The 12,929-nt window shown below is 34.9% G+C and overlaps 1 non-coding gene across 1 annotated transcript; it reads right to left on the bottom strand.

Moving 5' to 3' along the window:
* Positions 1-900: 900 nt before the first annotated feature.
* On the bottom strand, positions 901-1,007 carry LOC128035769 (small nucleolar RNA R71). Its single transcript, XR_008192318.1, has one exon. It is a non-coding gene; the product is annotated as a small nucleolar RNA R71 (small nucleolar RNA).
* Between the last annotated feature and the right edge of the window lie 11,922 nt (positions 1,008-12,929).

The following is a 12,929-nucleotide window of genomic DNA, read 5'->3' as shown; positions in this document are numbered from 1 at the left end:
TAATTAGTACAATATAGACTTATTATTGTAAAGATAATTCCAAATAAGATTTAATCCATCCTCCATTGGGTACGATCCTCTGAATACTTCCCTGTGTTCCATTGTAACATTTTACTAATTATAATTTGACCCGTATACTTGCGGACACCATTGATTTATTTCTTATATTTTTGGTGTAATATTTTTCGGTCAAACATTTGCACGTTTGGCGTCGGTCAAGTTGTTGGCGTTGTTGCCAAGGAGGTTTCGACATTAAATATGAAATTATTTTTACAATTAATAGGATAAATAGGAAAGTTGAAGACTATAGGATAAATATGAAAATATATTTATTTGTTTAATTTTGTTTTAATTTTCATGATTTTTTATGACCCGAAGCGGTAACACCCTAATCGAACCATATCCTAATCCGGAGATACTACTTAGACGCAATCGCTAGTTGATGAATATCAATCCACCCGTAGCAGTTCATTTACCTAAGGAGAATCTGTTATTTGAATATACATGAGAGTAACACGTAAATATCTTGGATGAAGTCCCAATGGAGCAAAGGCAGTTGCGCGAGTACGCTTTACCTATACTAGATTTGGTGCGAGGCAGTATCAAGAGGCCAGTGGTTAAAGCCAATAATTTTGAGATAAAGATGACTATAATTCAGATGATCCAAAATACGTTGCAGTTCAAGGGAAACATGATGGGGGACCCGAACCAACACTTGAAGCAGTTTACAACTATGTGACACCTTCAAATACAATAGAGTAACCGATGTGTTGTGTGTCTCCGGTTATTTCCATTCTTCTTGTGCGACAATGTAGCCAATTGGTTGGATTCACTAGACCCAAGTTCCATCACCACGTGGGATGATTTAACGGAAAAGTTTCTTCATAAAATTTTCCCTATCAACTTAGGCGAGAAATCACCAATTTTAAGAAATATGAAGGTGAATCCTTGTACGAAGCATAAGATCATTTCAAGTCAATGCTAAGGAAGTTCCCACCCCATAGATTGCAAGCGTGGCTTCAAATCTAGAATTTTTACAATGGTGTAAGCAATAATATTAGATCCAGCCTAGATGGAGTAGTTGAAGAATCTATCATGTACCACATTTATGGACGAGCCTATAAAATCATAAATGATATGGCGATGAATTTGTATATGTGGCCTAATGAAATATTCATGTACAAATCAAAGCCTCTAAAGATAAAAGCGATAAACAAAGATCATAGATATCAACAAATTTTAAAGAAGCTTAACCATTTGGAGTCAACTGTCAAACTAACGAGAACAGAGTCATATTCTAAAAACCAACTGGAAGAGGCGAGCTACATAGGTAATAGGGGTCGAGATCCCTATTTTGATACTTATAATCCCAGTTGGAAAGATCATCAGAACTTCAAGTGGGAAGGCAACCAAGGAGGTGGAAACCAAATACAAAATCGGTAAAACCCTTCTTACCAACCTCCTCACTTACAACAACAATTCATGGGAAACAACCATGTTGCATGTGGTCAAAGATTCGACATAATAGAAGGAGAGATACAAAAAATGAAAATAAACATTCGACAAGTTGAAGCTAGATGTAGACGACTCAAATCTCGAATGGGTAGTCTCTGTAGCCAGATGAGCCAATTGATGACGATGTTCCAAAAGTAGAGTGGTCAAAGTCTCCCCAGTAACACAAAGAACAATCATCAGAGAAATGGGAAAAACGTGTAAATGAGATAGCTTCACGGTCAGGAAAGACATTAGAAAAGCCGAAGGCACCCATACATGAAAAAGAGGAGGTTCCTGAAGTTGTCGATGAACCCATGGAGGAGGATGAACACAATGAGTCGATTAATGAGATAATCAAATCGTGTTTGATCCGATAATCGCAAAGTTAAGCATAATAAAGGTACCATTTTTGACAAGATTAGAGGACAAACAAAAGAGGGACAAGGTAGATTTCATAAATTTTCTCAATTTATTTAAATACCTCAATATCGGTCTATTGCTCTTGGAGCTAATTGATTAAATACCAAAGTATGCCAGGTACTTAAAGGAAATAATGGCACAACATAAAAAGATGAAAAAAGGCGAACAAATTGACATTGATGCCTCGTGTAGCGCCTTAATTGCCAAAAATATACCTTTAAAGTTAAAAGATCTGGGTAGTTTCACAATTCCAATAGATATAGTGGATTGACATTTTAGTAAGGCCCTTTGAGATTTAGGGGCCAATATAAACTTGATGCCCCTATCGATCTATCGAAAACTCAGACTTGAAGATCTAAAAATACATCTATAATGCTACAGCTAGTCGATAGATCCTTCGTACATCCAACAGGTGTGCTCGAGGATGTATTAGTTAAGGTATGGGGGTTTATAATTCCTATAGACTTTGTAGTCCTCGATTTTGAGGAAGATCGAGATATCTCCATCCTGTTGGGTAAATCATTTTTGGTCACGTCTAAATCAACCATCGATCTTGAACGAAATAAGCTAAAAATGAAAATTGATGGCAAAATAGAAGTGTTGAAGTGTGCTCACGATTCTTAAAACGAAGGATTAGTTAGAGATGAATGCTATGTGTTATTCGATTCAATCCCCAACGACCAAAATCAAAGGTAATTTTTTAGTTGTATTGGTGTAGGTAAGCGAAAACCATGAGAACGGGACAAATGGAGTGATACCGAGAGGATTGGAATTGTTTGGAAGGCTAATGATAGCTATGGGAGATGGATGAAGCCGGTGGTTAAATTCAAAGAACTACCAGACAAGTCTAGTAACGCAACATAATTTTTAAACCATTGAACTTCTTTTTACTTTGTAAATATTGTATATTAGTTTGTTAGAATTAGGAATTAGACTTGTTATTTGATGTTATAAATTAGAAGTCAACAAGTTTTCGGGAGCAACAAAGGAGCTAGAAGCTATTTGGGGTCAAGTATGGGTAATCGAAGGCCTTTGACAAATCTTGGAGAGGCTAAATCAAAGCCATGTTGTAACACAACAATTCCATGGCACAACTCACCTATGTCGAATCTAAAAATATGAGAAATAATTGTCGTCCCGCGCCATACACATTATATGGCACGGCATACCTACTTTGAAGCAAAAATAAGAGCAAGAACTCACTTTGTGTCATGCCATGCCTTCTCTATGGCGCGACAGGCAGGCTATTTTCTGTAACTTTCCATTTGTGTTTCGATGTAATCTAGGGCAATCCCTAGTTTGCACGGCATGTAAAGCCCTAGAAGGCCTCTATATATTGTCGTTAGTAGCAATTGTATCTTCCAAGCCTCCACAAATAACAACACAACCTTTCACTACCCTATTCGCAAGAAATTTGAAATTTCCTTGCCAATCACTTGTTATACAATTATAAATTGATAAGGAGCAACCATTTAGATGTTGAATCGAGAGCTGATAACTTCAAAGAACTTCATGAAAGGGAACTCAAAATTCATCTTCGAGCCATTCGACGAAAATCTCCCCTTCAGGAGAGAGTCCTTGCTTTCGCTAAACAACAAAACGAGGGTGATAATTTGATTCCATAGATGGAAGAAGTTTCGTGCCATCCCAAAGGAATGAGCTTGTATGCCAGTCGTCCAGGAATTTTATGCGTCCTTAAGAGAGATTGAGACAACTCAAAAATTGGATGTACCATGGTTTCGAGTCTTTGTTCAAAGGAAAGAAATTTCCATCTCACCTCCCGAGATAGCAAGGCACTATGACACTCTGATATTCCTTTATGATTTGTGTAGCAAATGGATCATATGTACTTTTCGAGAGAAAGTATGTAGGAGATATGTAACAAGCCGTTTTCTAGTGGTGTCAAAAATAATAGTTTGGGGACCACAATTCTGACGTGTGAGTCCATAAATATTAATTATTTAATATTTACAAGATTTATTAGAGATCGTATTAAATTTTGGTTTGGTAGTTTCATTGTTTGTTTAGTTAATTAAAAAAGGACTAAATTGTAAAAACTAAAAAATTCAATTGCTATTAGTGCTTAAGTGCCCATTTGTATAAATTAGTAAAATGGGATGGTTTAGTATGGAAATTTAGCCATAATTGAAGATAGTGGACGGTAATATGGTTGATTTCTTAAGTTATGATTTAAAATGATTAATTAAATTAATATTTAAGTATTAAAAAAAGAAAAGAAAAACCAAGTTCATCTATTTCATTTCTTACTTCTCAATCAAAAATTCCATGGTTAGAACCTAAAAGCATTTGGCCTTGCTATTCACCATGCATGTAAGTGTTTTCTCAGTCCATTTTTCATGAATTTTACGTTTTTAAGTTCGTTGAAATGAAATCTAACTAGTTTAAGGGTTAAATTGTGAAACTATCAAATTTTAGAAAATATACCATTGAAATTTTTGAAGCTTTTTAGTTGTGTTTGGTTTGGTTTGAAGCTTGGTGATGATTTTGATGTTAGTTTACAAAGTAATTTTTATAATTTATAAGTTTAAGGATTAAATTGAAAGTAGTTAAAATTTGGCATGGTTTCATTATAAAATTTCAAGATTTTATGGCTGGTTTGAGGTTGTTAAGCATTCGGCTTAATGGGTGTATAGGGTTTAATTGTGAAAATAATCCTATTTTGGTTTAGGGACCAAATTGAATAAAGTGTGAAAATTTGGGGCAATTGTGAAAAATTGTAAATAGGAATACATGCTCATTAAATTGAATATTTCTATTAAGCTGAAGCTAATAATTGGAAAAAACTACTTTATAGATCAAAATCCAGTAGATAGTCATGGAAAAGGAAAAGTTGCTGATTAGTCCTTGAATTTTCACCATCCCTACAGTTTAGCATTGGTAAGTTCATACATTTTAATTTGGTATAAATGGTATTATTATTATGTTTATTTCCAAATTTTGGTATGTTGAAATGTATGTATGTATGTATATATGTATTTGAATTCTTACAAATTGGTTCAAGGTGAGAAAGTGATTTGAATTGTAAAACGTTATGTGATTTTGTATATCGATTTGGTATAGTTGAATAGATTATGCAACTTGTGTATAAAGCTCACCTGTTGAATGATTGTGGTTGACAGGGTTAATGTTTATTAATAGTGTCGTTAAATGTTATGCTATGTTTATACGGTAAGTTTTATTGTTTCGACTTGTGAACTTACTAAGCTCTATTGAAGCTTACTTGTGTCATTTTCTTATTTCCTTGTAGATATTGTTTTGTGAATTAGGTGATCAGATCAACTCGAAGATCACACTATCCAGCTATCAATCGATAGATTTTGAAAATGTTTTCTTTTGGGATATGTGGCATGTAATAGGAGAATCATGTATATGTTCAAAATGGTATGTTCTATGCTTGTGTAATGAATGTATGTTTTTAGTTGATAATATGCTTGTTCATGGTTTGGTATGATAATCCAATTACGCTCTGGAACTTGTCATGTAGTAAGAGTTATATGTCTATAAAGGTTTTTGAGATATCAAAGTTGTATAGACTTGTTCATAGAATGAAGTGGTTGAAATTGCTATGATAAGTTATTAGCTTGATGGATGGAATGGTATGTTTGATAAGATTATCAAGTAGTTGAACTTGTGATTGTTGAATATAAATTTAGTTTGATATTTGATTTGTGGTGCCAATGAGGGCATATTGGTTAGGTACACAAGTTGAATGATTTTGGTATGTTTTGAGCTTGTTAGAATGTGTTTTGATGGTATATAAATGATTGATATTGGTTTGGTTTGGCACTTAAGAAATGGGTAATGTTTTGGCATATTTTGCAAGTCATTTTAGGTGCGTACGACCTGGGACACCGACTGTCACACGGCTGTGTGCCACACACGGTCACCCCACATGACCATGTGGCATATTCAATTTTGGTACAGGTATGTCCCACATGGTCTCAGTTTGTTACACAGCTTTGAGACACGACCGTGTGACCCTATTTTGAATTGCACACGGCTTGGCAACATGACTGTGTGACCTTATTTTTAAATTATACACGGTTTGGCTACACGATCATGTCCTTGAGCCACACGACTTGGGTTGTATCACACGACTGTGTGACCTCTGTTTGTATATTTTACTCAAAATTTTGTCGTAGTTTCAATTTAATCTAGAATTGATCTTAGTTTGTTTTAAATGTTTCGTAAACTCGAATTAGGTCAAGAATTGATTGAAAATCATGGAAATGATTGAATATGATTTATTTAGTTGAAATTGATTAAATTCATGATAAATGATCATAGATTATTATAGTAATGCCTTACAGCTCAGGTCAGGCGACTGAACCAGGTATAGGTTGTTACAAGATAACTAACCTCCTAACAAACGGACAAGGTGAGTGGAGACACCATCTAGGAAAAAAATTTACCGACATCATTCCTGTAGGAACAACTAACTTTAAGCGTAAGAATGTGGTTATAGTTCATCAGCATTTGAGTTTTCCCAACCTCGAACATGTCTAACATTGATACTTTCCAAGCTACATTATATGCCATATTACATAAAGAAAGAATCTGTGTGGGGACATGGATTTATCAGAGAATGTGGTTGAGTTGCTTTTTCCACACTTATTTACTGCTTTGTGTCAGCAAGCAAAGGTACCAATGGGACGATTCGAGCGTTATTTACCACTAATGAAATATCTAATGCGCGAACCTAGTGTGATAAATTTGGTGGGAAATCGCAAGAAGAAAAAAGCTATCAAAACAAAGCCACATTTAGTTGAGAGAGTGTTGCTACATTTAGAATGGATAGTTCAATGGAATCAAGAAGCGGGACCGATCTACGAGGACTATGCATGGAAAATTGGGTTGAGGCGGCCCTAATTTCCAACAAAATAATGAGGCAAAAGAGGAATCTAGTAAAATAGAGGTAGAAGAAGATTTGAAGGAAGATCTAGAAGAAAATCCGGATTCAGAGGGCGACTCGAACGAAGTTGACTAGAAGTCGGAGCTTAATTCCGACTAGTTCTAAACATCTTTAATTTTTTATTTGGGATTTATATTATTAAGACTTATTTTAATTTTGGATAGTGTTTATTTTTTTTAGTTTAATTAGGATTTTATTTCATTTATATATTTTTTGTGTGTTTAGTTTTTCTTTGTAGGAACCCCATAACTTTTGAAGGTACTACAATTTTGAGCCAACACCACAAAGAAGAGTCAGTCCTACCAATTTCGTTGCACTTTTCACGCCAATCGGGTAATCTCTTTCTTTTATATTTTGTTGCACATTAGGGACAATGTGCCAAATAAAGTTTAGGGGTAACTTAGGAAAATTTTTAAAATTTTTCTGTTATTTTGTTTTGTTTTCTAGGTTTTTAGTAATTTTTAATTTTTATTGTGTGTTTTCTATGTGCTAGCTTCTATACATACAAGTGACTGGTTATGAACATGTTAATAGGATTTTGTGAATAAACTATAAATTTAGTTTGATAATAATTGATTCTAAATTTTCTAATTTTTATACTCATTAGTTCAATTTATTACACTATGAATAGATTAAAGATGTTAAGTGTACCACATGATAAGTAGATGTATAAATTGCATGCATGTTTAATTGAATTATAGGTTGTATAAATTGATAAACTTGGATAAATTGAATCCATGAATTGAAATACCTAGGGATGACCTAAGGCATTGTTTGGTAGACATTTTTCGAATCAAAAAGCTATCCTGCATATATTTCCCTAGTACCTATGTTGAAGCATGAATCCATTTTCTTGATAAATCGTAAATGAAACTGTAAGCTTATTGAATAATTTATTTGATCCTTTATTTTCTTGGTCCTTGCACGAATTTAGAAGTCTGATAATTGATATTGAGTGAGTAGGTAGATACATAATGATAGTTTCAAAAGAAAAAAATGAGCGAACTAAGGAATTGTTTTGTATTGTGAGTATAAGATTTTTGAGCTTGTAGAAAAAAATAGAAAAAGTAAAAAAATGTCAATCGAGAAAATCTCAAAGAAAGAGAAAAATAAAAGAAAAATGAGTTGGAAAAAAAGTGTACACTCACGTTTGTGAAAAATATGAGCTCAGATGATTGTACTTATGGATATTATACTATGCCTTAGTAAATGGAGAAATAAGGAAGGTAAGAGAAATAAATATAAGGTGATGAGCTATATGTACATCTGGGGAAGTATAGGGGACAATATAATGTTCCAAACTACTTTCGTACTTAGTCGTTTTGTCGAGCCTACTTTTGAATTTCGAACCAACCAAAGCCGTAAAACATTATAAGTCAAAAAGTCCCATGTGACCTAGGTAATGCTTTATTTGGATGAAAATTGCACCGAGGATTGATATTTCTACTACTTGTATTCTTTTGAACATAATTGTATATTTGTATATTTGTTTTGAGGGATACCTGTACATAATATTCTTTTATTTGTTTCCTTCTTAATTTAGTGAACTAATATGTTTAAGTTTGGAAATTGTGAGTCAATTACATATCACTCTAGAATTATGAGTTTACTTACATTATCTTGTTAATATTCTTCGATCTAATCTCCTTTATCAAGCCAACTCAAGTACATTTTCTTTTATTGTATGTTTACTTCTTGTTTTTAGTTTATTTTTATAGTTTATTTAGTTTGTTTTGTTTTATTTTGTTTAGTTTGCTTGAGGGCAACCAATAACTTAAATGTGGAGGTATTTGACCTGCCGCTGATTATAGTGGTAGTTTAGATACGTTTCGACATTTGAAGTGTTTGTTTTCTAGTTATTTTAGTATTAATCATTGTATTTTGCGGTACTTAGTAGTTAGTTAGTAAATATTAATAAAATAAATGTTTTTAACGGGCAAATTACCAATAAAAGTCCCTTTATTTTCAAAATTACCGAAATGGGCCAGGTCCTAAATTAATTACCGGATGGGCCAATTTCCCCCAAAACGCGTCCACGTCAGCGCATTGTCGGGATAAGCGAAGCGCTTCCTCAAGGCGCTTTGTCCACGTGGACACAAAGCGTGCCCTCAAGGACGCGTTTTACATCATCGTGGACAAAGCGCTTCCTTGAGGAAGCGTTTTCCCTATTTTTTAGGGTTAGGGTTTTCTACAATTAGGGTTAGGGTTTTAGGGTTTTTAGATTTAGGGTTTTAAGGAAAAATTAAATAAATAAGAGTTTAGGGTTTCTTAATTAAATTAATTATAAGTTTTAAAAATTAGATTAGAGTTTAGTGTTTATGGCTTTTAAGAAAAAATTAAATAAATTAAGGTTTAGGGTTACTTGAGTAAATTAATTATAAATTTTAAAAAATAGATTAGGGTTTAGTGTTTAAGGTTTTTAAGAAAAATCAAATAAATTAGGGTTTAGGGTTACTTGAGTAAATTAATTATAAATTAAAAAAATAGATTAAGGTTTAGTGTTTAGGTTTTTAAGGAAAAAATCAAATAAATTAGGGTTTGGGGTTACTTGAGTAAATTAACTATAAATTTTAAAAAAATTAGATTAGGGTTTAGGGTTTAGGGTTTAGGGTTTTTAAGGAAAATCAAATAAATTAAGGTTTAGGGTTAATTTAATTATTTGTTAATTTAAAAAAGCTCTCACGTGGACGTTCTTTTGCTACTGTAGTTCCTGAAAAAATAATTTTGAGAAGACGTTTTTGAACAAATAGTGTCAAACACGCTTTAAGCAGGATGCATTGTTAGCAAAAGTACTGAAAGAAGCTCTCACGTAGACGCCCTTTTGCTACAGTAGTTTCTGAAAAAATAATTTTGAGAAGATGTTTCTGAGCAAATAGTGTCCAAAATGCTTCAAGCAGAATGCAATGTCAGCAAAAGTACTGAAAGAAGCTCTCACGTGGACGCTCTTTTGCTACAGTACTTCCTATTTGGCCTGAGGCTATAAATGAGCCAAATTTTTTTCTCAGGTTGCATAAGTTACAGCAAAAAAATTAGAGAGGCTAAGAAGGATAGAAATTGAAGATGAGTGAACGTATTAGTGCTGTTATTTACTATGATGGTGAGGTTTTGTCATGTCGAGAACAGTGTTGTTTTTTTATTGGAGATTACAGTGCGACTGGTTTTTAACCAGAACATAGATTTGACAGAACTTCGTAAAAGAATTAGGCGTAAAATATTCAGAATGATGCCAATGAAAGTTTTTTTTATTAGGTATTGATTTTGTGCTTCTGTTGATCCGGTGACATATGACTCGTTCGACATCAAAGGTGCTCATAGCTTGGAGGCAATGGTGCAGACTCATCTCGCTAGTGGAGCACCCTATATCGAGTTATATGGGACATGCACCTCGGTGAGACGATGTTTGATGCTGAAATACGTACTGGGGAACATCATCAACTTCTAGTGGTTAGCAATCTACATCCAATTGGGGACGTTATGAAACACCCAGAAGAAGGGATGATGTATTCCTTACGATGTCCACCGGTGAGGGGACCTCGTACGTTGCAGATGATGGTGGGTTACAAGATGAGTCTGATGTGGATCCACCTCGAGAGCTCGGCCCCGATAGTGCAGAAGTTACATTATTTTCTGAACCGAAGTCTATTCCAACTGAACCTGAAGATGTTGAAGGGGGTTCAGATGAAGAAAAAATCCATGATTCAGAGCATACTCGCCTCCATCCCACATGCATAATGTCGATCTATCTGCAGATGATGGGAGTTTCCAGATCTACCACACAGAATGCGTGATCGTAGAAGTTCGTTATTGGATTCTGGTGAATTTGAAGTTGGTAAGGAGTTTTCCAATAATGATAGTTTTCTTGGTGCATTGAAACAATATAGCATCAATAACAGTGTTAACTACCACGTGGTTAAATCCAAATTTGATAAGTTTGAGGTGAAGTGTACAATGCAGGACGGTACATGTTCATGGAAAATGTACGCCTCGTTGAGGAAAAGGACAGGGTTGTGGGAGATAAAAGAGTACAAAGGTCCACATACATGTGATGTAGGTACAATATTTAGGGTTTTTGAATAATTCTGTTATTATGTAATGTTGCATTATTTAACGTACTTCATTGACTGGTATTTCACAAGATCATCCAAGATGGATTCAGCTATGTTAGCTAGCTTAATACTACCCACGGTGAAGGCAAATCCCAGGACTTCAGTGCCGGTCTTAATTGCCAATATTGGTAGCCAAATGGGGTACACGCCTCTTACCGCAAGGCTTGGATAGCTAAGCAAAGACATTGGAGAAGATGCATAGTGGGTGGGATGCTTCATATAATGAAATATGGCAGTGGTGTCAAGTGCTAGAGAGATACGTCCCAGGTTGCATAACAGACCTTGGAACGGAACATTCCTACTACAACACCCGATTGCTCTATGGATGTCAAGTGTTTAAACGTCTGTTCTGGACCTTTAAGTAATGCCGAGATGCATTTCTATACTACAAGCCATTGGTACAAATTGATGGTACCTTTATGTTTGGTAGATATACCCATCGGCTATTGCTAGCAGTGGCACAAGATGGCAGTGGAAAAATTCTTCCAATTGCGTTTGCAATAACACCAGGGGATTCAGATGATGACTAGGATTTCTTTCTATCTAGGTTAAGGAGGCATGTGTACCCCAACCTGATATCTGCATTATTTTAGATCGGGGCACCGGAATACTAGCTGTAATTAAGCGATAGGAAAGCCTATGGCAGCGCACACACCATCGGTATTGCCTAAGGCACGTTGCTTCCAACTACTACAGGCAATATCCACTAAAAGTGAATGACAACAAGTGACCGACATGGGTATTTAGTCTCTATTAATATAATTTCGTTTGTCATTTTGAATTTATTCTAAATGAAAGAGCGGTATGTAATATTCACTATGAACTTATATTGGCAGGGTATGAAATAAGTAAAGACCGTTTTTATGAGATGTTGGCAGTTTTGCGTTCAGTTAATGACGAAGGCGCGGACTACCTCTGTAACATACCTTTCTAACAGTGGACACAATCATATGACGACGGCCTACGATATGGTCGTATGACCTCAAACCTGGCTGAATGCATAAATTTTGTTCTAAAAGGAATGCGCCATTTACCGATAACATCGGTTGTGTGAAAGACATATTTTTGTTTAGCGGCGTTATTTCCAAAGCGAGCAGCGAGTTATGCAGACCAAGTGCAGGGAGGCCATGTATGGTGCAAGAAGGTATTGCAAGAAATTAACAAGGCGAAGGTGCGGGCGAACACCATGCATACAGTGTGTTATGATTAAGACAACTTATGGTTTCGTGTGATGGAGTTTGACAAACTGCACCAAGGTATTACTTGCTAGCAATATCGTGTAAACTTGAGAAATAAGACTTGCGACTGTGGGATGCTTGACGCACTTCGTTATCCATGCGCTCATGTAATTGCAACTTGTCAGAATCTTCGTCTGGATCCCATGAGCTATGTCGACGAAGTGTACAAATTAGAATACATGTACAATGTCTGGAGACACTTATTCCTACCGGTCCCAGATGAACGTAAGTGGCCGTCTGTATCGCTTGCTCCCTTTAAGCTATTACCCAATAGAGAATTACGTCGCAAACCAAAGGGTCGACCTTACTCAACTAGAACACGTAACAATATGGATATCTGAGAAACAACCAATCAACAGAAGTTGTGCGGATAGTGTAGGAACCCAGACCATACGAGTAGATCATGTCCAAATCGCAATAGTTGATAGTTGTTGTAAAAAACTATGTTGTAATATTTATATTTTATTAAATGAAATAATATAAAAATATTTAAAATATTGCCTTATTTAAAAGAATTTCTATTTTATTAAAAATATAAAAGTAAATTACAATTACTTTATTCAAAACAACCTTTTATTTTATTACATGAAATAATATAAAAATATTCAAAATGTTTGTAAAAATATATTAAAATAAAAATCAATGTCCGTGCCCACCAAATTTAGTGCCACATGGAGGTCGTTGACGGTTACGCGCTGGATTCCTCCTTTGTCCAGCTTCCGGCGGGAGTTTGTTACT

Source organism: Gossypium raimondii, chromosome 12 (assembly GCF_025698545.1).
Source record: "Gossypium raimondii isolate GPD5lz chromosome 12, ASM2569854v1, whole genome shotgun sequence".
Lineage (NCBI taxonomy): Eukaryota > Viridiplantae > Streptophyta > Magnoliopsida > Malvales > Malvaceae > Gossypium > Gossypium raimondii.
The sequence above is the reverse complement of the archived record's forward strand: the minus strand, read 5'-3'. Positions and strand labels throughout refer to the sequence as shown.